At 37.4% G+C, this 25,633-nt stretch overlaps 1 protein-coding gene across 10 annotated transcripts in view; it reads left to right on the top strand.

The window, feature by feature from the left end:
* The window catches only part of LOC115220012 (sodium/hydrogen exchanger 9), a 230,565-nt gene that overhangs the window by 58,268 nt on the left and 146,664 nt on the right, over nucleotides 1-25,633 (top strand). The gene's annotated exons all lie outside the window — the stretch shown is intronic.

Raw genomic sequence — 25,633 nt, 5'->3', positions numbered from 1 at the left:
TATTAACCTCTGACCTAAAAATAAGGCTTTTGTGACTCATCCTCTGTTCATAATAGGCAATTCTTCTGTTCTTTCTCTCTATCTCTTTCTCTCTATCTCTTTCTCTCTATCTCTCTCTCTCTCTATCTCTATCTCTTTCCATTTTAATTAGGTATTTTTTTATTTCATTTTGTAGTCTAAACTTTAATTATTTGAAAAAAGGGAAGCTGCTTTATGTATTTGCAATTTTTCTTTAGTTCCCCATTAAAAATATTCCCTATTAAATATGTTTTCCATTGTGATCATTCCTCTTTCAAAATACTCCTGTATTTCCCACCCCGCTCACAATTGCTGGCCTTGTGCCTACTTCAGAAAGAACTACTACAACTTCTACTGCTGCTACTACTGCTTCTATTATTACTACTATTGCTGCTGCTGCTGCTACTACTACTACTGCTTCTGTTGCTGCTGCGGCTGCTGCTACTACTACTACTACTACTACTACTGCTTCTGTTGTTGCTGCTACTACTACTACTATTATTGCTGTTGCTACTACTACTACTACTACTGCTGCCTATTTTCATAGCATGCTTTCACTGTGCTACTCAGTACAGCACTGTGTGTCTTGGCTGTGTGCAGTAAATTTCCTGTTACACTGAAATTGCTCTGCTTTGATATTTGTGCTGTGCTCAAGGCAGGCAAGCCGGCAGAATTGTTAGCATGCCAGGCAAAATACTTAAGAAGCAGTGTGCCCATCATTATGTTCTGAGTTCAAACTCCACCGAGTTCAGCTTTAGTTTTCATCCATTCGAGGTTGATAAAATAAAGTGCTGTTGGGCACAGGAGTCGATGTAATCGACTTAGCCCCGTACCCTGAAAATGTTGGCCTTGTATTGAAATTTCTAGCCAATATTTGTGCAGTGCTCACAGGTGTCATCTATTCCTTAGTTGTGCATGTTTGCAAATCCTGGGGCTTCAGTTCTGTATCTGTCCATATGGTTACTAGCAGGGCTGTGGAGTCGAAACAAAAAAACTTCCACTCCGACTCTGACTCCTGTACTATTGGTACCTCTGACTCTGACTCCTCTTTATGTAATTAAGTGAGTGTGATCTACATATCTCATAAAGCATATGCATAAGCTTGTATTTTGGGTAGGCCTATATGTTATAATTGCTTTATATTAAAGAATAAAGATATTGGGAGTTGGAGTCAGTATAGTTTTACTGACTCTGACTCCATAGCCCTGATTACTAGTATTGTTTTGTTTTCACATTTTTTTCTTGCTTTTGTAATTCTTAAGGCTTGTGTTCTTATCGGATTTCTTCATGTTATCAACAGTGAAAATATGTAGCTTAGTGGTTAGGGTGTTTGGCTGACAATCATAAGGTCCTGAGTTCGATCCCTGGCAGCACTTTGTGTCCTTGAGCAAGTCACTTTACTTCACATTGCTCCAGTCCTCTCGACCAGCAAAAATGAGCAGTGCCTGTATTTCAAAGGGCCAGCCTTATCACACTCTGTGTCACACTGAATTTCCCAGAGAACTACATTAAGGGTACGCATGTCTGTGGAGTGCTCAGCCCCTTACATATAAATTTCACAAGCAGGCTGTTCCCTTGATTGGATGAACCGTAACCCTCATCATCATAACCAACAAAGTACCAGTTTATGTTTTCAATTCCCTGACATTCTGGTTATCTCTTTCCAGATTTTCATATTTCGATCATTTTTTTCTGTTAATATCATTTTGAGAGATAAGGCGGTGATAAGCTGGCAGAAACGTTAGCACGCCGGGCAAAAAATACTTAGTGGTATTACAACTGCCGTTACGTTCTGAGTTCAAATTCTGCTGAGGTCGACTTTGCCTTTTATCCTTTCGGGGTCGATTAAATAAGTACCACTGGGATCGATATAATCAACTTAATCCATTTGTCTGTCCTTGTTTGTCCTCTCTGTGTTTAGTCCCATGTGGGTAGTAAAGAAATAGGTATTTCATCTGTCTTTACATTCTGAGTTCAAATTCTGCCAAGGTCAACTTTGCCTTTAATCCTTTCAGGGTCAATGAATTAAGTACCAGTTGCATACTGAGGCTGATCTAATCGACTGCCCCCCCCCACTCCCCAAAATTTTTCGAACCTTGTGCCTAGATTAGAAAAGAATATCATTTTGAGAGCTAGATTACCATGTGTTGGAACTGAGACTCCATTTACTGGTGGCTCATTACAGTATCCAGTGGATTAAGTCTTGATCTCTCACTGTATGGATTGATATATCCCGGAGTAGGATCACTTTCTCATTGGTGTATATTATTATCGCCTCTTTTCTATTGGTGTAGTTCACTATTCTAATATAACTTAAATTCTATGAAAGCTCCAGACTCTGTCATGTTTGTAGTTATATTCTTTCTTGGTTAAGAATGAGCTCAGTGAGAGAGAGACAGAAAGACAGGCAGAAAAAGAAATAGACAGACACACACACACATGTGCAGACACATACACACACACACATGTGCAAACACACACACACACACACACACACGCAAACATACACACACACGTGCAAACATACACATATGCACACATGCAAAAACACACATGTACATACACATGCAAACACACATGCAAAAACACACGCACACACATTCAAACACACACATACATGCAAACACACACAATGTGGATAAACTTTTCTTTCCTGTCTCCACACATTCTGCAGTTACTGTATTCTGCTTCGTCCCATGCTTTTAATGTTTCCTGGTGAGGAAGCTTTCATCCTGTACTGTAGTTAGATGTCCTTCAGTTGGGCCTTTGGTTCCTCCACCGTTGAGCCAGTAATGCAATTTTTCATGGTTTAATCCACTCTACTTATTTATTCATCCATTCATTCATTCACAAGTATTAGCCAAGCAGAAGCTTTTCTTGCAACTGCTTAAAAACAGCATTTTACAACCCCCTTTCACAATTTCTGTTGTTATTTCACTTTTCTCTTTACATCTGTCTGTTGCTTTCACATCCTTACTCTCCTTTACAGAGTAATTACTTTGACTTTACACTCCTATTAAACTGTTTATGTTCCCCCATACAACAACACACACACACACACACACTTTTCACTCTCGCGTCTTAATCTGGATTACGGTCACTCTGATACAAACTAAACCTAGATTACTAATACTGGATCTGTTTTCTCAAAGACAGAAAGCATTTATTTTGTTTATGTTTTGTAGCTATTTACATTAGTTTTTCATTAATGTGTCCCAAATATTGTTACAGTCATGCAGCTGATATTATATAATAGTCTTCTAGTTGCATAAAGTCCCTACCTCTACGGTGTATTCTAAAGGCAGTCAGAATTATTCTTATTTTTCTCTCTAATTTTGTTTATTCATTTAACATCCAGTTGAGAATATAATAACTGTAACTTATTACTGGGACAGCCAAAGTATTCATGTCTATTACCTTATTTTTTTACATTTAGCTCAGTTTTAAGTATTAATCTCAAGTGTGTTTAATTCCTTCCTAGCATTTTCTTTCATTTATGTGTGTTGTATGTTTGTATGTCTTTATTTGGCCCAATTCTCTTATCTGTGTTTCTGTGTTTGACATGATATTAGTGTTCTTAATTAATTGTCCTCTCTTGAAAGTTGCTTTGGTGCACACTTTTAATCTGTCTCATGTAGATTTTTCTGATAAGTCCATGTACTGTCTGCAGCAGTGTTTCTAGTTGGTTATGACCTGCAATGTCCGATTTGGTTGATTGTTCCCTCATAACATTTGTATATATCCCATTCTGGTTTATGTCACTCATTAGCTGGGTCATTAAAGAGTTGGATAGCTTGTTTAGCGGTAACTATTCTGGATCTCTGCACTTTGAGTTGAAATCCTACTGAGGTTAACTTTGATTTTCATTCTTTTCGGTTTGGTACAGGAAATAAAGTACCTGGCCAGTACAGGGGTAAATTTTTCTCTTTCTTTCACTCTTTGTTTCTCTCTCTCTCTGTCTTTCTTTCTCTCTGGAAGTCAAATATTGGAGGCCAATAATATCAACGAAATCGCCGCCATCAAATAGACTGCTGGTCTTGTGCTTAAGTTAAAAACCATTATTAAGAACATAAGCTGGCAGACTTGTTAGCATGCCGGACATTTCTTGCAGCTTAATGTTCTAAGTTCAAATTCCACTGGGGTTGACTTTGCCTTTCACCCTTTCAGCCATCTCCACCCTCTAAAAATAGCTGGTCTTGTGCATATAATCAAAAGAATTATTATTATTATTGTTGCTGTTGTTATTTTGTATTATTCATCCTTCCTTCTCTTCTGTATCTGTGGTAATAAAAGAACTTTTTATCAATCCATTATTCTAGTAATAAAAAAAAATGTATCATTAATTTATTATTATTTTATTACTATTATTATTATATAATTAACATGCCAAGTTCCATTGTGCAGTATTAAGTCAGCAATAAACCAAGTCTGACCCAGTTTCAATTCTCTTCACTACAACATTTCCTTGTTGAAAACCTGCATGCCTTGGAGATTGGTTTCTATTGCTTTTGATATGTGTGTGTATATACACACACTCACACATATCAAAAGCAATAGACTTATATATGTATGTATATATATATATATATATATATATATATATATATAAATTTTGAGTTAGAGGTTATGCGTCCATCTAAGGAATAAATGTATCCATAGGCCTTACTGGTGTATTACTTAACTATGTATGTATATATACACACACACACACATACATGCATACATATGTACATACCCTCACGTATATGCATACATATATATCTATATATACATGCACACACATGTACATATTTACATATAAATATATGTGTGTACATGCACTATATGTGTGTTTATAATACAGCATGGAAAACTGACATTAAAGGATGATAATGATGATATATAAACAATTCACACTTACGCAGATATATGTGTATATGTGTACACACACACATTCACACACGTTTGTATGTAAATAAACACACACACACACTCTCACATTTACATATTTCTTAGTAGCTGTACTAACCAGACCAACCAAACGACTGACCAGCTGACTTTAACATCATACAATTTTCAACACTAACAATTTGTTAAACTTTATCAATGGGTTGAAAAACAAATGTAGGTGCAGGCATCACTGTGATGAAGATGGCCTCTTTACAGCAATGTGGTTCCAAGTTCGATCCCACCTCATGACACTTTGGACAAGGGTTTTCTACCGTAGCACCATGATCACCGATTCCTTACGTTAAATATGGCAAATGGTATCTGCGTAGAAGCCTGCTGTATGTGCGTCTGTATTTTTTAATTTTCTTCTATTGATTTTAGTCATTAGACTGTGGCCATGCTAGAGCTTCGTGTATGTTTGTGTAAATTGCTTCCTTTATATACTCTTGAAGGGAAAAGAGAAAAATTTTCTGAAAGGGACATAACTCAATATAAATCAAGCCATTTGATGAGTAATGGTTTGTGGGTTCACCCTTTCGATACCAACCCAGCTGAAACCGCCTCTGGCTGTAGTACAAATGTCTTGTTTTCATAAGTTGTGGATAAAATCTTTGACCAAGCCCTAGTCACGGTTTATGTTCCTAACACTAGCTTAATGATACCTAAGTTATTTTACCAAATTCTTTGTTATATTTCAAATTAATTGAAAGAAACACAGAGTATCTCAAAATAAATACGGTACAAGGCTGCCAATTTTGAGGGGAGGGGTGGGAGTAGTTGATGCCATTGACCCTCCCTATATTAGACTTGCACATATTTTATGGATCTTGGTTGGATGGAGGGCAATGCACTAGACATGATATTAATTAAAACCTTGAAGTCAAAACTCTATAACGAAGGATAATCCAATGAATGAAACTAGTGAAAGAACACACACATGAGCATATATATATGCATTTGTGTGTCAAATATGTATACATATATTTCCGATATCATAAGAATTTATAAATGCACGAGAGAACATGAAATAATATTTTTGTCTTCTTTTGGAACATTGGATCTTGAAACACACAAAGCTATAAATAATAGCATGTAAATATTGGGTTGCAAAACCCTTTTGGATATAAAAAGTCGATCGTTGCTCATGGGATTGAAACCCACATGTCTTTTAAACATGACAGATGTTCTACCATTGGTCCAAAGAATTCTTCATATTTCTCTTTCCATTTTAGGAATTTTATTCTTACCCGAGAGAATTGTATGTTGTTGATGTCATAGCAATTTAGAAACTTTGGGAGAACATGAAATAATTATTTTTTGAAACAGCTCAATATTTACATGGTATTAGTTATGACTATGTGCTTCGAGATCCACTGTTTCAAAATAGGAATATTTCATGTATATTTTCTTATACTTTATTTTTGTACCTTCTTTACTTGTTTCAGTAGTTAGACTGCGACCATGCTGGGGCACCATCTTCGAGAATTTTTAGTGGAATGAATCAACCCCAGTACTTATTTTGTTTAAGCCTGGCATTTATTCTATCAGTCTCTTTTGTCGAGCCACTAAGTTATGGCAGTGTTAACATACCAGCACCAGTTGTCAAGCAGTGGTGGTGGTGGTGCGGAAACACCGATACAAAGACAAGCAGACACACACACACACACACATATATATATATGATGGGCTTCTTTCAGTTTCCATCTCCTATATCTACTCACAAGGGCTTTGATTGGCCCAAAGCTATAGTAGAAGACACTTGTCCAAGGTGCCAGACACTGGGACTGAACCCAGAACCATGTGGTTGGGAAGCAAGCTTCTTACCACTTACCCATACCTGTGCCTTATATATGTATATATATATATATATATGTATATCATCAGCATCATTGTTTAACGTTTGCCTTCTATGCTGGTATGGGTGGGACAGTTTGAGTGGAGCCAGCCAGGCAGAAACCTGCCCCAAACTTCTGTGACTGTTTTGGCTGGATTTTTACAGCTGGATGCTTTTCCTAGCATCAACCAGCCGGCAGAGTGGATTTAGTGCTTTTTACATGGCACAAGTACAGGTGAGGTTAGTTTTGGCAAGGTGTTTACAAAAGGATGCCCTTTCAAACATGAACCACTTTGCAGTGTGGACTGGGTGCTTTTGAAGTGGCACCTACACTGATAGGGTCACCAAGTAACTTGCAAGACAAAAATCTTTTAAGAGGAGAGGGTCACTAGAGGAGGTGATCTTGTGTCAGATGATGGAAGGTTATAGTGAGACAAAGAGAGGCAGAAACAGGTGAAGGCGCATGGCCTAGTGGTTTGGGTGTTGCATTCTTGATCATGAGATCATGGTTTCAATTCCCAGACTAGACGGTGCATTGTGTTCTTGAGCAAAACATTTCATTTCACATTGCTCTGTAATCATTTCAACACCTGACATGTGGCACACTTGTACACCTGTTCAGGTAATGTCAGTTTGATGAAGGGAGTGAACCTACGTGAACACAAACATCTGATCACTACACACAAATCACCTGTTTGCTTGTTCAGCCAGAAATTGTGGAACTGACATCCATCGTCTAATGACAGGAGTCCGTAATATGTTACAATTTGCACAGTTTGTTAAAAGCCATGCCTAAAGGGTTACATCATCTTTAGTGACACTTGGGCTGTAAATATGTCTTAGATTATGTGTTTCTCTGTATAAAACTAAAAACAAAATTGTAATATATAAGCGCAGGAGTGGCTGTGTGGTAAGTAGCTTGCTAACCAACCACATGGTTCTGGGTTCAGTCCCACTGTGTGGCACCTTGGGTAAGTGTCTTCTGCTATAGCCCCGGGCCGACCAATGCCTTGTGAGTGGATTTGGTAGACAGAAACTGAAAGAAGCCTGTCATATATATGTATATATATATATATATATATATATATATATATATATATGTATGTGTGTGTGTTTGTGTGTCTGTGTTTGTGTCAGATGATGGAAGGTTATAGTGTGTGTGTGTTTGTGTGTCTGTGTTTGTCCCCCTAGCATTACTTGACAACCGATGCTGGTGTGTTTACGTCCCCGTAACTTAGCGGTTCGGCAAAAGAGACCGAAAGAATAAGTACTGGGCTTACAAAGAATAAGTCCCGGGGTCGATTTGCTCGACTAAAGGCAGTGCTCCAGCATGGCCGCAGTCAAATGACTGAAACAAGTAAAAGAGAATAAAAGAGTAAAGAGTAATATTTTATGATGCTTTCCCACAACTCCATTAATCCAAAGTCAACCCTGGGGACAATTTTCTGACCTTGTGAGTCTGTTGTTAGACTAAGTTTAACCTCATAGTCCTTGGTATGTCAGGCTTCTTGCTTAGACCTTGATTAGTCTGATCATTTAGTCTTTGATAAATCTAACCTTTTTGACCTTGATAAGTGTAGGGTCTTTGTTTTTTTATAAGTTTGAACTTTTAGTCTCTGATAAGTTTAGACTTAGTCCTTGATAGTTAAGGAAAGAGAGAGAGAGAGCTCTTACTGAAACCATGTTTAAGTTGGATGTTGATAACTGACTAATGATCAATTACATACATACTTATACGTTCAGAATGTTCTACATCGGTATGCATTTGTGTTTGTCTTGTTAATGAACTTAAATCTTAATAGCAAAATTAAATTTCTTGTTTATTCCAGTAATGATGTTAAATATTTACCACTTAGTTATCATTTGTGGAACTGAACTTGAAACCATGTGGTTGTCATGCCTACATCTCATGTTAGGAATCATTTAAAAAAGAAAAAACAAAAGAAACTCAGAAAATTCTTGTCACTGGATAGAGAACAAGCATCAACATAAGACATTATAAAACATATCCTCCTCCTCATCATCATCATTTAATGTCCTCTTTTCATGCTGGCATGGGTTGGACGGTTTGACTGAGGACTGGCAACCCGGGAGGCTGCACTAGGCTCCAATCTGATTTAGCAAGGTTTCTACAGCTGGATGCCCTTCCTCATGCCAACCACTCAGCAGAGTGTCAAGTGTAGAAAATAGAGGTGGGCTGAATATTTAGTACAAACAAATGACAACAGCAAAGAAGTAGAAACTGAAAGAGGAACAGATCCATCCAGTTGGGGTGGATTGAGGAGAGAGGGGGGAAGGGAGAGAGAAAGAGAGTGATGAGACAGATGGGTTTATGGGCATTGATGGATGAGAGTGTCACAGGGATAGGACCAGTTGGCACCAGCTCAACAGGTCTTCAATTTGCACTTGACAAATGATGTGAACGAAGAATAAGAAACTGTATCTGCTGCTGATGATGATGACGATGATGATGGTGATGATGATACTATCACTGCCAATTATGATGATGACAATGATTATGACAATGTTGTCTAGGACTATGTTATCCAATGTTTTAAGATAAGGAATGATCTGAGGGAGATTAGTGTATTATTTCTATCAGATTAATCAATATTGGTTGTAATGACAATGTGTTGAACGTTCATCATCATCGTCATCATCACCAATGTCTTCACCATAATCATCATCATAATGTTCATGTTTCCATTCTGCAAGGATCAGATGGATTTTACACCAAGGCAGATTTTCTATGGCCAGGTACCCTTCCTGTCATCAGCCCTCAACCGTTTCCATGCAAGGCAATATTTCCCCATGACCAGATATTCTTATGCAGAAGATCAGAAAAGGAGGCCATTTGTATGATGGTGACACAACTATCAAGACAAGGAAACATAAAACACCCTCCCTTACACACACACACACACACACCTATGTCCAGTCATATATATATAAGATATACTTCTTTCAGTTTCCATCTACCAAATCCGTTCACAAAGCTTCAGTTCGCCTGGGACTATAGCAGAAGACACTTGCTCAAGGTACCATGCAGTGGGAGCATGAGTGCAAATTCATATTTCACAATGGTCACAATGTATTCCTTGAGCAAGTCACTCAACTCTGAATACTGCTCTAATTGATTATTTAATTACAAAGAGGTATTCATCACCATAATCATCATTATTGTTTTCACTCTTGCTCTCCGGTGCTTGCATGAGCTGGACAAGTGCTGTCCAACACAGTATGTTACCATTTGTTGCATTCCTTTGTCATCTCCTTCTATGAGGTTCAGCATCCCAAGATCAACTTCCACCACTTCTACCCATGTCTTCCTGGTCTTCTTCTAAAGTTTGACCCTTACTTGGATTTCCTGGCACTTCTTCACCCGTCAATTATTATCCATGTGCATTATATCTCTGTACCAATACAGGCATCTCTGTTGCATACCAAAACTGATTCCTCTTACACCTAGTTCGACTCTGGGAGGCATATGACTTTAACCCTTTTGTTACCATATTTCTGTTGATATGCTCTGTGTATCTTTTAATTAGTTTTAAATATAATAAAGAATTTACTAAAATAACTTAGTTATCATTAAGCTAGTGTTAAGAACATAAACTGTGGCTAAGGTTTGGTGGAAGATTTTAATTCAAAACTTATGAAAATAAGACATTTGTACTACATATCGAGAGGCGGTTTCAGCTGGGTTGGTATCAAAAGGGTTTAAAATATGGTGACTTTAACCCTTTTGTTACCATATTCTTGTAGAGATGTTCTGTGTTTCTTTCAATTAATTTTGAATATAACAAAGAATTTAGTTAAATAACTTAGTTATCATTAAGCTAGTGTTATGAACATAAATTGTGACTAAGGTTTGGTGGAAGATTTTAATACGAAACTTACGAAAATAAAACATTTGTACTACATATCCAGAGGCGGTTTCAGCTGGGTTGGTATCAAAAGGGTTTAAAATATGGTGACTTTAACCCTTTTGTTACCATATTCTTGTAGAGATGTTCTGTGTTTCTTTCAATTAATTTTGAATATAACAAAGAATTTAGTTAAATAACTTAGTTATCATTAAGCTAGTGTTATGAACATAAATTGTGACTAAGGTTTGGTGGAAGATTTTAATACAAAACTTACGAAAACAAGACATTTCTATTACAGAGCCAGAGGTGGTTTCAACCAGGTTGATATGATATATCAAAAGGGTTAATGGTTCGAGTGTTGCACTCCTGATTGTAAGAATGTGGTTTTAGTTCTTGAATCAGGCAATGCGTTGTGTTCTTGAAGAAAACACTTCATTTCATGCTGCTCCAGTCCACTTGGCTGGAAAAAATTATTAATCCTGTGACTGACTAGTGTCCCGTCCAGGAGGAATATATACACCGCAGAAACCAAGTGACTGGCCTTATGAAGCTATATGAGTCGGGAAGAAGATTTATCCTTTATCCTGAACCTTATGAAGATGACAGAGGGTAGCAGACTTGAAAAACAAAATTAGTCCTTTATGAATTTTTTCAACTAAATAAACCCTGTGATGCATTGCCCTAGCATGGCCAAAGTCTTATGACAGAAACAAGTTAACCCTTTTGTTACCATATTTCTGTTATCATAGGCTGCCTTTATTTCAGTTATTTTTTAAAATAATGAAGAATTTAGTAAAATAACTTTCTAATTAAGCTGGGGCTTGAAACAATTAAGCATATTTTGACAGAAGATTATAATTTAGACCACTTTAAAACAGTAAGTTTATCTTGCAGAACCTGGGATTGTCTCAGGCAGGTTGGTATCGAAGGCGGCGAGCTGGCAGAAACATTAGCACGCCAGGCGAAATACGTAGCCGTATTTCGTCTGCCATGACATTCTGAGTTCAAATTCCGCTGAGGTCGACTTTGCCTTTCATCCTTTCGGGGTTGATTAAATTAAGTACCAGTTATGCACTGTGGTTGATGTAATCGACTTAATCCGTTTGTCTGTCCTTGTTTGTCCCCTCTGTGTTTAACCCCTTGTGGGTAGTAAAGAAATAAGGTTGGTATCAAAAGGGTTAAAGAATAAAAGTATAAAAAATAAAAAAATCTAAAATGTGCCTTTTATGAATATTTTAAAAGAAGCTAGGATGTCACTTGGGGGTGATTTGGCTACTATTTCTTGCAAGCAGGTCAAATGATTCAGATTGTGTAAAAACAAAAAAAATAAAATGAATTTTAAATGACTGCAGTGCTTTGATCTTTTGTCCTGGCTTCCTCTTCTACTCCGGGGCCTGGTTTTGTTAATGACCAAGTCAGAGGGGCAGGGAGATTCTCACTAGTGTTAAAGTACATGTTTATTTTGTGTGAAATGCTTCTCAGTGAACCATTAATATCTTTTATAGCTGAATTCTTCAATAGACAATTATTTCTGACCAACATCTCTTATATGAGAAAAAAAAAAAAAAAATTAAATTAAATAAAAACAGAATATATAAAATAAAATCATAACCACCCACAAAAGAAATGGTGTAGTTTGTTATTAAACAAAACAGTTATCGTATTACTAATCCTGTAGTTGTAATTTGATAATTTTATATTGATTTTGTTTGCTCGGTTTAAATATTTGCAAAAGTTAATTGTTTACTGTATAGTATAATGTAATAATAAAAAAATATATATATTACATTTGTTCTTCTTCTTCTGTTCTCTTTCTCAATCTCGTTACTATTATTTGTTATCTGAAAAATATTTTCCTAATGTTTTTATAGCCTTTTCTCACATGACATGGCAATAAAAACATACTACACGCAAACACATAAACTCGTATTCACGCAAACACACATGCACCTAAGTGCAGATGTAAACACACATAAATAAACACATACACCTATGAACAGCCCCCCCCTCCCATACACACATTAACACTCTCTAATATGTTTTGAAGTCATGGTAATTTGTCCAACATAAATACAACACTTACAATTGCCAACAATGGCATATTTGGCCAAATTCAGATATTGACTTTATTTTATTTTATTTTATTTTATCATATTTGCTTGGTCTTGTTGAAGGGGCAGTTCCTGAAGACTTTCCTAGACTGGCAGAATTGATGCTAAAAAGGCACAGGCATGGTTGTGTAGTTTTAGGTTCAGTCCCACTGCACAATACCTTGAGCAAGTATCTTCTTACTTTAAGTTTCAGGCTGATCAAAGCCTTGTGAATGGCTTTGGTGAGTGGAAACTGAAAGAAGCTTGTCGTATACATATGTGTGTATGTGTGTTATTTTGTTTTGTAAAATGAGTGTCACTTTCATGCAAGTGTTGTCCTCCATTTCCAGTCTCCTATGAAAACATGTCTGGTCATGTGACAGGGAGAGCATCCAGCTGCCAAAAATCTATCTCAACAAATACTGTCTGAGCCATGCAAAAATGGAAAAGGGGGTGTTAAACCAAAGATATATATATATTTATAAAAACAGAGCCTGAAAGATTGTGTTAAGATATATGGCATATTTTATAAAAATGCCTGTTCAGGTATCATAATTGTATGTGTACTTAAATTGATATTTATCTCTCATGGTTCCGGGTTCAGTCCCACTGCGTGGCACCTTGGGCAAGTGTCTTCTACTATAGCCTTGGGCTGACCAAAGCCATGTGAGTAGATTTAGTAGACAGAAACTGAAAGAAGCCCATCATATATATATATATGTGTGTGTGTGTATATATATATATACATGTGTGTGTATATTTTTGTGTGTCTGTGTTTGTCCCCTTAACATCGCTTGACAACCGATGCTGGTGTGTTTATGTCCCTGTAACCTGGCAGTTCAGCAACAGTGACTGATAAAATAAGTCCTGGCTCGATTTGCTCGCCTAAAGTCGGTGCTCCAGCATGGCCGCAGTTAAATGACTGAAACAAATAAAAGAATATATATATATGTATATATATATATGTGTGTGTGTGTATATATGTATGTATATATATACACACATACACACCAGAGCAAGCACATAAATGCGAAACAAGGTGCAAAAAATAGTACTCGAATACCAAAATAACAAAATCTGTTACTCAAAGTTTCACGTTCCCGTTCGTCGGACAGTTTTGTTTAGATTCTAAACAAAACTCTGACAAATGGGAATGTGAAACTCTGAGTAACAGTTTTTGTGATACTTTTGTTGCTTTTTAATAAAGTTTATATAGATATATATATATAATAGGGAGAGAGAGAGAATGAGAGATGTACAGGTTTTTCACTAGTGTGTATTGACAAAAATTGTAAAAATTGGTCAGAAAATTTGATTAATATTTTCAAGAATACCTTGTGCTATTTGTTCTGCCAGAGCTGCACAGCTAGTTCCTTATCACTCTATTTATTGCAAAAACAGTGGAGCAGTGATTGACCTATTGAACATCAGTAAACACTGACATGTATTGTTCAGAAAGGATAATGTGAAATTAAGTAAAATATTAATTGAAAATATAAAGAATATACTTGTACCAGCTACGATCATCCTGATTTTCTGGAGGCATAGTGCATCTTGGACTACATCATCCAATGTGTTGTGTTGTCTACTTGTTAAGAGAATAGAATAAGATTTGAAGAAAATTTGGTGCTGCTATTTCTAGCTTGTTAGAGCTCCACATTAAAGGTTCCCCTGTCAGCTCACCTCAACAAATAATTCTCCATTTAAATTATACCCTTTTTTAGGATATAATTTAAATGAGATTTGGTGTTGCTGTTTCTTGTATGTGGAGGGTTGGCTCAACTAGTAGCCATGGTTGGTGAGAATATTGCCATAGAGAGGCTTTAATACTGTGAATGCTATAGCAGCTGTTGAAGGACTGCAGTGGCAGCCATGTTGTAAGAGAGTGAAATTTTCTCACAAAGCAGTCTTTAAATTGACTTTTCCCTTCTTTGAAGTCAATTATGTTTCTTTGAAACACAAGGGACTGCATTGCAGATGTTTACAAACATATTCTATTAAAGAACTATTGGACTAGATTGTATAAAAAGAGGAAAATAGTTGTTAACGTCACACACGGTAATCTACCTCATGACTTTGGAAGATAGTTTTCTAGACCAGTATTATAGGGTGGGGAGCAGGGTTTCTTTTCTTTTCTTCCTCTTTTCCATGTACATATTCATGTGTGTGTATGTGTGTGTGTATATATATATGTGTATACATACACACACACATAGATTTGATGTAAGCTACCGTACATTAAACTTAGGAACTATTCAATAATTTTTCTAAAGTACATATCTATTATACTTTTACTAGAACAGTGGTGACAGAGACTTCAGTGTTTCAGCCTGCTAGCCTTCATTGGACTGTGTATTCTGTTGAGAAGCTTGCTTCCCAACCATGCACCCTCAGGTTCAAACCCACTGTCCAGTTATCTTGAGCAATTGACTTCAACTATAACCCTGGGCCAACCAAAGCCTTGTAAGTGGATTAGGTAGACAGACGATAAAAGGGGCCTGTTGTACACTACCACCATCATCATCATCATCTTCATCTTCATCATTTAATGTTCACTTTTCCATGTTTACATGGGTAAAATAGGATTTGTTGAGGCTAATTTTCTGTAGCTCTATGTCCTTCTGTCGTCAACTCTCACCTATTTTCAATCAGTGTAACATTTCCTCATGGCCAGAGTAAATGGGAAAGAGATGGTTAAATATGGGAATGGATGATGAGGTGAATGTAATGAATGAAGAAGAAATGTTGAAGAATGATAATTAGGGAAGAGAAGATGAGAGCTTTAGAGATTGTGTAGGGTTGAGAAGTGGATGTAATGAATGGTGGGTAAGTGGTGGTGGATTGACTAATAATATATATGAGTTGGGAAGAGTTAGGGGAGAGTAGGAGATGACTGACAGTGAAGAAAGGCAAAGTGAGGAACAGCTGAATATTGATAATGATACAGTAGACAGAGAAAAGATGAGAGAAAGAGACAGATAAAAATGTCTTGAAATACTATATGTATATTTTTGCTTGAAATTGCCATTGGCTTCAGCTACGGCCTCCAGACGATTTTGGAATCTTTTGCAACTCTTCTGGACAGTCTCCATGTTCAAGTCGGTGAATGCTGCCATAATCCTTGCTTTCAGTTCATCTTTGGTGTTACAAGGAGTTTTGTTGGTCTCTTGCTCAACTGTTCCCCACACATAGTAATCAAGGGGTTTGCAGTCTGGGGAGTAAGTTGGCTAGATGTTAGGGGTGATGTGATAGCAGAAATTGTTTGACACCTATGACTGGGTTCTCCTGCTTGTGTGGCATGGTGCAGAGTCCTGTTGCCAGACATAGGGTCTTGAAGCAGCCACCCTCTTGACTAAGGGCAGCACAACCTCCTCCAGGTGCTTGATGTAGGCCTTTGTGTTTACTCTGAGGCTGTGTGGGAAGATGAATGGAGGCATAACATCACCTTCACTAGCAATCACTCCAGATACCATGATGTTGACTGGATGCTTGATTTTTATCACTCTCAGTATATGTTCTCAGATTGACACCCAAATACTCTGAAATATTTGTACTGGAACTTCTGGCATGAATGCTAAGCAGCACAGTATGTTGTCTTGAAATTTCTGGCTGAGTGAATTGCATCATGGTGCTGTTTTCCTCACAGACAGTGCCCAACTGACTCAACTATACTGTGTAGTCAACAAAATCAAAAACAATGCGCATTCATGAAATTTAAATTATAAAATGGCGACAAGTTACCCATTGCACCCTGTATGTATATGTGTATAGGTGGAACTGAAATACAATATCCTTATGTATCTCACTTCTATTTTCATTTTCTTACTTCCCTCTGCATTTCATATCTTCTCTACAATAATTAATACTCAAACATTTTCTTGCACCGTCTCTGATGAAGGGATATATAAAATATCCTGGAAACAACTGTAAAACCTTTTCTTTATAAATGTTCTGAAAACTATTTACAGCCTTGGATTTTTTATCTCAATCTGTCAATTTATTTGTGTGTATGTGTGTAATTTTTTGGACTAATTAGTCAATTAGTGTGTTGAGTAAAGCATGTTCACAGTTTGGGCTACCTGGTGTCCTCCACGATTGAGGTATATTTCTGCTGGATCTGCATCAGGAATTCTGCTGTATAAATTGAGATGAGTTGAAACAATTGTTATGCTGAATAAAGACTAGTGCTAAATCTATCTTCCATTTCCTTCATTAATTATTATCATTATTATTATTATTATTATTATTATTACTATCATTGTTATTATTATTACATATATGTACATGTGTGTGATTGTGTTTGTCCTCCATCCCATCACTTGTCAACCAATGTTGGTTTGTTTACATCCCTATGATTTAATGCGTCAGCATAAGAGGTGATAGAATAAGTACACGACTTAATAAGTACCAGAGTTGATATTTTCGATTAAACCTTTTGAGGTGGTGCCGCAGCATGGCTGCAGTTCAGTGACTGAAAAAAATAAAACATATATATATATGTATCATGGGCTCTCCCATTGTTAGAGGACATATGAAGGTCTGGCAATTTCTTGCCAAACAACCACTCAGACGATTTGTTTATAGTGATCAAATGTTTGTGTTCACATAAGCTCACCCTCTCCATCAAATCAACACTCCCTGTACAGGGGCACCATGTACCAAATGTCAGATCACAAAATGATCACAGAGCAACGTGAAATGAAGCGTTTTGCGCAAGAACACACTGCATCGCCTGGTCCAAGAATTGAAGCAACAATCTTACAACCACGAGTGCAACACTCTAATGACTAAGTCATGTCCCTCCACACACACACACACACACACACACACATATATATATATATAATATATATATATATATATATATATATATATATATATAGTGCCGGTAGCACGTAAAAGCACCATCTGTTCGTGTCCGTTGCCAGCCTCGCCTGGCCCCCGTGCTGGTAGCACGTAAAAGCAGCATCCGTTCGTGGCCGTTTGCCAGCTTGTCTGGCTCCAGTGCAGGTGGCACGTAAAAAGCACCCACTACACTCACGGAGTGGTTGGCGTTAGGAAGGGCATCCAGCCATAGAAACACTGCCAAATCTGACTGGGCCTGATGAAGCCTCCCGGCTTCACAGACCCCAGTTAAACCGTCCAACCCATGCTAGCATGGAAAACGGACGCTAAATGATGATGATATATATATATATAGACTAATCTCCTTTTCATGGTGGCAGTGGTGATGTTGTTAGCTAGTGGTAATATCTTTGGTGGTAGTAATATTAGTATAAGTAAGTACAAGAAGTGCTGTTGCTGTTATCGAATGATTTCTAGCATGATGAGCAACCACTAGAGGCTCCTTTGTTAGCGAAGTTTTATTCAGTGTATTCCTAAACTGAATTATTGCTAGAATAGTATAGGATGATTCTCCTAATTAACTTTATTCTTTACTGTTATCTACATTATGTTTTCTTCTCAGATAATTTATAGTGTTTTTTTATCTACATTTTGGTATGTGAAGGAACTCTTACCATTCATTGGTCTAGCACGTGTGTGTGTGTGTGAATTAGTATTCAGACTAAACTGTCTTAATCTTTGCAAGATGTTACATTCATTTGTAATTCATCTGGTAATTACATGCAGTATATCATCTTCAGAAACATACATACATGCATACAAATTCATATGTACATACACACATACATACATGCATACATGCATTCAGATTCATATGTACATACACACATACATACATGCATACATACATTCAGATTCATATGTACATACACACATACATACATGCATACATGCATTCAGATTCATATGTACATACACACATTCTTGCATACATAGATTGATAAATGCATACAAACCTACATACATTTTTGTATACAAAGCTACATATATGCATACATACATTATTTGTGTTGTTGTTGACAGTGGCCAAGGACATCACTTAAGAGAAGCAGAAGGATCACAGTGTGTCCGGATGTGGCTGCTCCAATGCATGACATACATACACACATACATTGATACATACATATGTACATACATACTAGTGTAGTGAAAATGGTACACTCCTTCCCACATGACAGAGTGGTATGAACCAGCCACTACAAAGTCAGACAGTCAGTTGTTGTAGGAGGTCATTAGTAGTAGAGTCGTATGAGTTCTCAGTTGGAGTCAGTGTCAGTTACATGATATATATGAGTTCAAGTTACCGTCAAGGTAGACATTTCAAAGTCATTGCCTTGTGGAGCTATCAGCAATAGCATGATAGATGAGTCAAAGATAATAAGATGCAGAATACCGCTACAACGTAATAGTGGCAACAAGAATATTACAGTGCCAACAATAACAAGTGGACAAGGATCCACATTATAACACATACATACTTACATTAGTAATATATATACATACATTTCTGTATGCAAGGCTGCATACATACATACATCTCTATACAAAAGTGCATACATACATACCTGCAGACATACAGACATGCATACAGTTGAGCATGCATGCATAATACACAAACATATGTATTAACATTGTTATTGTTTATCCAGTAACCTGTGAAGGCACATGGCTCAGTAGTTAGAACATCTAACTTACGACCGTGATGTTGTGAGTTCGAATCCCAGACCAGGCTGTGTGTTGTGTTCTTGAGCAAGACACTTTATTTCATATTGCTCCTGTTCACTCAGCTGTGGAAGTGAGTTGTGATGTCACTGATGCCAAGCTGTATCGGCCCCTTTGCCTTACCCTTGAATAGCATTGGTGGCATGGAGAGGGGAGGCTGGTATGCGTGGGCGACTACTTGTCTTCCATAAACAACCTAGCCCGGACTTGTGCCTCAGAAGGGAACATTCCAGGTGCAATCCCATGGTCATTCATAACCAAAGGAGGTCTTTACCCTTTACCCTATGTACATATAATGGTGTGGAAAGGGAAGACTGGCATGCATGGGCGACTGCTGGTCTTCCATAAACAACCTTGCCCGGGGGGTCTCCAATGTTTATCCAGTTCTTTATGTTCAAATCTTGCCGAAGTAAACTTTGCCTTTAAACATCACGGGGCTGTCAAATTAAAATACCAGTCAAGAACTGAAGTCAGTGTAACTGACTAAATCCTTCTCCTCAAAAGTGCTGGCCTTGTATTTGACTTAGAAACAATAATTATTGCTATGATGATAATCCCAAGTCACTTCTAATCCATCAGATTTATGCTCAGTCATTCTATCTTTACCCATCCTATTTTTTTGTTTATTTTCATATCTATTATATTACTGAATCAATTGACTGTGGGACCATAATTGACTGTGAACACTGGAATGGGTAGAAGTGGATTGTGATTGTATACTACTGTAGTTAAAAGAATAATGATTACTCCAGGTCAGCTCTAATCTAGTTGATTTATGATCAGTTACTCCATCCTCATTCACCCACTTACTTTATATTTTATAATTGTTTTGTACTTAGACTTAGGTCTGTTGTGACGATTAGGACTCACACAGCCAGAACTTAACCTGGTTTCTTTGGTGGGTTAAGTGACTTAGATTACAACATTCTCTTTCTGGATGGGATGCCAGTCCACCACAGGATTAACTTCCCAGCCATTGTTGGAACTCACTTACAGGTCAGTGGACTGAAGCAATGTTAAATGAAGTGTTTTTCTCAAAAACACAACACACTGCCCAGTGTGGGAACCGAAATAAACAACCTTATAATTGTGACTGCAACACCCTAACCACTGAGCCAATATGCCTTCATAGTGTATCTTCTATTTTCTTTTTCCCTTTTTTTTTGTATCATTGGATTGTTGTGAAGAAAGGGACTGTGCCTAGGATATTCATGTTCCGTCTGAGACTGAACTGGACTGGACTAGACTGGATTGGAGAAACCAATGCAGCCACACCACATGGTAGGGTATGATTCAAGGAAGGAAATTTCACTGCTAACACAAGCAGGTCGAGTGGCTCGGTAGAGTCTTCCTTTCATTGGTTCCTTCCATTTTGTACAAAGCAGTAGTGAATCTGTCCTCCTCCCCAACTCTTCTTTTCTTGTTCTTATAAATAACCCAGCGGTATGTGGGACTATGGCATTGAGTGACATATGTGACAGTGACAATGATGATGGTGATGGTGATGACGATGGTGGCCATTATTTTTTTTTTTTAAAAAAGCAACAATTGATCAATATTTCTTGTCATTCCTTAGGTGTTGTTGTTGTTGGTAGTGGTAGTGGTAGAAGTTGAAATTATTCTTCTTAGTTACAAAAGTAATGCATATTGGTGATGGTGGTGGTGGTGGTGGAGTTGGAATGATATTTGAATATTAGTTGTGGTGGTGGTGGTGGTGGTCATCTTCATCATCATTGCCATTGTAGTAGTGGTGGTGGTGGCAGTTGCAGTTGCTAGGGGTAATTATTGATGTGGTGGTAGTGTTGGTAGTAGTAGTAGATGAAATTATAGTGGTGGCAATGGTAGTAGTATTAGGAATGACAGCAGTTGTAAGAAATGAAACTACAGTTGTTCTTGTTGTTGTTGTTGTTGTGGTAGTGGTAGTAGTAGTAGTAGAAGAAGATGTGCTGTTGCTGTTAGATGCCAATACTGACAGTTATACGCATACCTGTGGATACCATGTATATGTATTGCCTTCATTAGGCCTAGAAAAGTAGTAGTAGTAATAATAATAATAATAATAATAATAATCATAGTAATAATAGCTCTTACTGAAAGTTTGTTTCTTAGGGACAGCAAGGATTGTCAGGAGGCTTCTATGCACTTGAAAGACAACTACCAAAAACTTATGGATACCTTAGGTTATTGGTAATAACTTGCTACCTATGTACATCCTGCCAGGAATAAGACCAAAGCCGAGACAAACCAAATAATAGCAGCAGCAATGATAGCAATAATAATTCTTTTTTGTTGACCACAAGGCCTAAGAGTCTGAGGGCAACATATGAGGACAAAATACCAACATGCACACGCACGAGTAGGGGTTTTTTATATTGAGAAACGAGAACTCAGCAAAAAGTAAAAAAAAGAATATAACGATCATAATTATTATTATTATTATTATTATTATTATCATTGTGCTGCTGAAGTTGATTTTGCCTTTTTTGTCTTTTCGGAGTTGATGAGATAACTACTAGTCAAGCGCTGAGGTCGTTGTAATCAGCTGTCTGCTCCTCCAAAATTTCAGGTCTTTTGCTTATACTAAAAAAGGATTATTATTATTATTATTATTATTATTATTATTATTATTATTATTACCATTATTGAGTGTCATCTAACCACATCATGAACAATTCGTCAGTTTTCACGGATATCACCTGGATTAGTATAGTGGATAGTATCGTTCTGGAGAGTGCCCACTTGAAATTTTCGGCACATTCCATCTACGCCATCTTGCTGATAGTTTCATTGTCTATATTTTGGCGATTCCACCGATATATCTGGTGCCACAGCTGTGTAATCTGTTTGATCATAGGTAAGAAGAACTATAAATTCCTGTCGGTGGTGGATAAACAATAAAATTCTTTATCGCTTCCTCTGAACTCTGCAATGGTGCATCTATTAAGACTGGTGTTTTATGTTTGTTTGTAATGTCTGGCTTACATTTGTCTATTCATTTATCAGTCTGACTGTCTGTCTAGCTAGCTATTTATCTATTTGTTTGTCTGTCTGTCTAGGTAGCTATTTATCTGTCTATCTACCAGTCTGTCTGTCAGTCTAGCTATTTATCTGTTTATCTATCAGTCTGTCTGTCTGTCTGTCTAGCTAGCTATTTATCCATTTATCTACAAGTCAGTCTACCTATTTATCTGTTTATCTACCAGTCTGTCTGTTTGTTTGTCTACCTATTTATCTGTTATCTACCAGTCTGTCTGTCTATCTAGTTATTTATCTTGAGCAAGTATCTTCTTACTTTAAGTTTCAGGCTGATCAAAGCCTTGTGAATGGCTTTGGTGAGTGGAAACTGAAAGAAGCTTGTCGTATACATATGTGTGTATGTGTGTTATTTTGTTTTGTAAAATGAGTGTCACTTTCATGCAAGTGTTGTCCTCCATTTCCAGTCTCCTATGAAATGTCTGGTCATGTGACAGGGAGAGCATCCAGCTGCCAAAAATCTATCTCAACAAATACTGTCTGAGCCATGCAAAAATGGAAAAGCGGGTGTTAAACCAAAGATATATATATATATTTATAAAAACAGAGCCTGAAGATGTGTTAAGATATATGGCATATTTTATAAAAATGCCTGTTCAGGTATCATAATTGTATGTGTACTTAAATTGATATTTATCTCTCATGGTTCCGGGTTCAGTCCCACTGCGTGGCACCTTGGGCAAGTGTCTTCTACTATAGCCTTGGGCTGACCAAGCCATGTGAGTAGATTTAGTAGACAGAAACTGAAAGAAGCCCATCATATATATATATGTGTGTGTGTGTATATATATATATATATACATGTGTGTGTATATTTTTGTGTGTCTGTGTTTGCAGTTGCTAGGGGTAATTATTGATGTGGTGGTAGTATTGGTAGTAGTAGTAGTAGATGAAATTATAGTGGTGGCAATGGTAGTAGTATTAGGAATGACAGCAGTTGTAAGAAATGAAACTGCAGTTGTTCTTGTTGTTGTTGTGGTGGTAGTGGTAGTAGTAGTAGTAGTAGTAGAAGATGTGCTGTTGCTGTTAGATGCCAATGCTGACAGTTATACACATACCTGTGGATACCATGTATATGTATTGCCTTCATTAGGCCTAGAAAAGTAGTAGTAGTAATAATAATAATAATAATAATAATAATAATAATCATAGTAATAATAGTAATAATAGCTCTTACTGAAAGTTTGTTTCTTAGGGACAGCAAGGATTGTCAGGAGGCTTCTATGCACTTGAAAGACAACTACCAAAAACTTATGGATACCTTAGGTTATTGGTAATAACTTGCTACCTGTCTGTCTGTTTGTTTAGCTATTTATCCATTTATCTACCAGTCTGTCTGTTTGTTTGTCTACCTATTTATCTGTTTATCTACCAGTCTGTCTGTCTATCTAGCTATTTATCCATTTATCTACCAGTCTGTCTGTTTGTTTGTCTACCTATTTATCTGTTTATCTACCAGTCTGTCTGTCTATCTAGTTATTTATCTGTTTATCTACCAGTCTGTCTGTCTGTTTAGCTATTTATCCATTTATCTACCAGTCTGTCTGTCTAGCTAGCTATTTATCTGGTTATCTACCAGTCTGTCTGTTGGGTATTTATGTGTTTATCAGTCTGTCTGTGTGTCTGTCTGTCGAGCTAGCTATTTATCCATTTATCTACCAGTCTGTCTGTCTGTTTAGCTATTTATCCGTTTATCTACCAGTCTGTCTGTCTCGCTATTTATCCGTTTATCTACCAGTCTGTCTGTCTGTCTAGCTATTCATCTGGTCATCTACCTGTCTGTCTGTCTAGCTATTCATCTGGTCATCTACCTGTCTGTCTATCCATCTGTCTGGCTGCCTACCTACCTGTCTGTCTGTCTGTTTGTCCATCTGAAGGCACATGGCTTAATGGTTAAGGTATTTGGCTCATGATCACAAGGTTGTGAGTTCAATTCCCGGCGGCACATTGCGTCCTTGAGCAAGACACTTTATTTCATGTTGCTCCAGTCCACTCAGCTTGCAAAAACAAGTTGTACCTGTATTTCAAAGGGGCCAGCCTTGTCCCATTCTGTGTCTCTCCGAATCTCCTTGAGAACTACATTAAGGGTATACATATCTGTGGAGTGCTCAGCCACTTACATGTTAATTTCACAAGCGGGACTGTTCCATTGATCGGATCAGCTGGAAACCTTGTCATCGTAAGTGACAGAGTGCCATTTATCTGTCTCTCTGTCTAGCCATCTAGCTTTTTATGTATCACTCTATCTGTCCACCCATCCATGTATCCATCTACTAATCGATCTTTCATTGAAATTCCCACTCTCTCTCTCTCTCTCTCTCTCTCTCTCTCACATGCACACACAGACACACACACACACATACAGTGGGAGTGAAGAAATGTGGAACTGATAAAAATTTGTGGTTTCTTACAGAAGCAGAAATATTCATAGGGGAAATATGAGCTTGTGTGGCAACAGCAATGGCATTTAGTTGTAGAAAATCTGTTTCACTAAACTCTGTCCAACCCATGCAAGCATGGAAAAGCAGACATTAAAACGATGATGATGACTCACAATTATAGGAGTGACTTTTTATATTGTTGCTATCAGTGTTGTTGTTGCTGTTTAGCTCCTGATCATTCCTGATTGAGCAGACCTATCATCGAAGGTGTCCCATCCATGCCCATCTCATATTTTGAGGAGTATGAACGACTACAGCATCTAATGTGTCCTTTCCTTATTTAAAACAATGCAGTATGGTTTGGTTGAATTTGGTCGCTATTTCTAGCGGATCAATCAAGCGTGTAGTCTTCCATGTCAGTGGTGGAACTGAGGGTCAATTTCAGTTGAACCTTTATGAGCAGGATGTGGATGAACCTCCTTGCCTGCTGGAATGCTTGTGATACAGGGCAGTGCAAGATGGTGTGTGTGTGTGTATGTGTGTTTAATGGGTGTGTGGGTGTGTATGGATTACACGCCAAGATACATACTACAATTGATGTTTGTATGAAATGGGATTAAGAAATAATGATGACAATAGTGATGATAGTGATGATGCTGTTGATGGTGAAGTTAGTGGTGGGGATGATAACAATGATGATGGTGGTGATGATATTGACGATGATGTTTATGATGATAGCAATAACAAGTGGTGATGATAATATCAGTGATGATAACAATGATAAGGGTGATGATGATAGTGATGATAGCAGTGACACTTGATACTGTTGATGCTGATTGTGATGATGATGAT

Source organism: Octopus sinensis, linkage group LG15, assembly GCF_006345805.1.
Source record: "Octopus sinensis linkage group LG15, ASM634580v1, whole genome shotgun sequence".
Lineage (NCBI taxonomy): Eukaryota > Metazoa > Mollusca > Cephalopoda > Octopoda > Octopodidae > Octopus > Octopus sinensis.
Note: the sequence above shows the minus strand (reverse complement) of the source record. Positions and strands in the feature narration are given on the sequence as shown.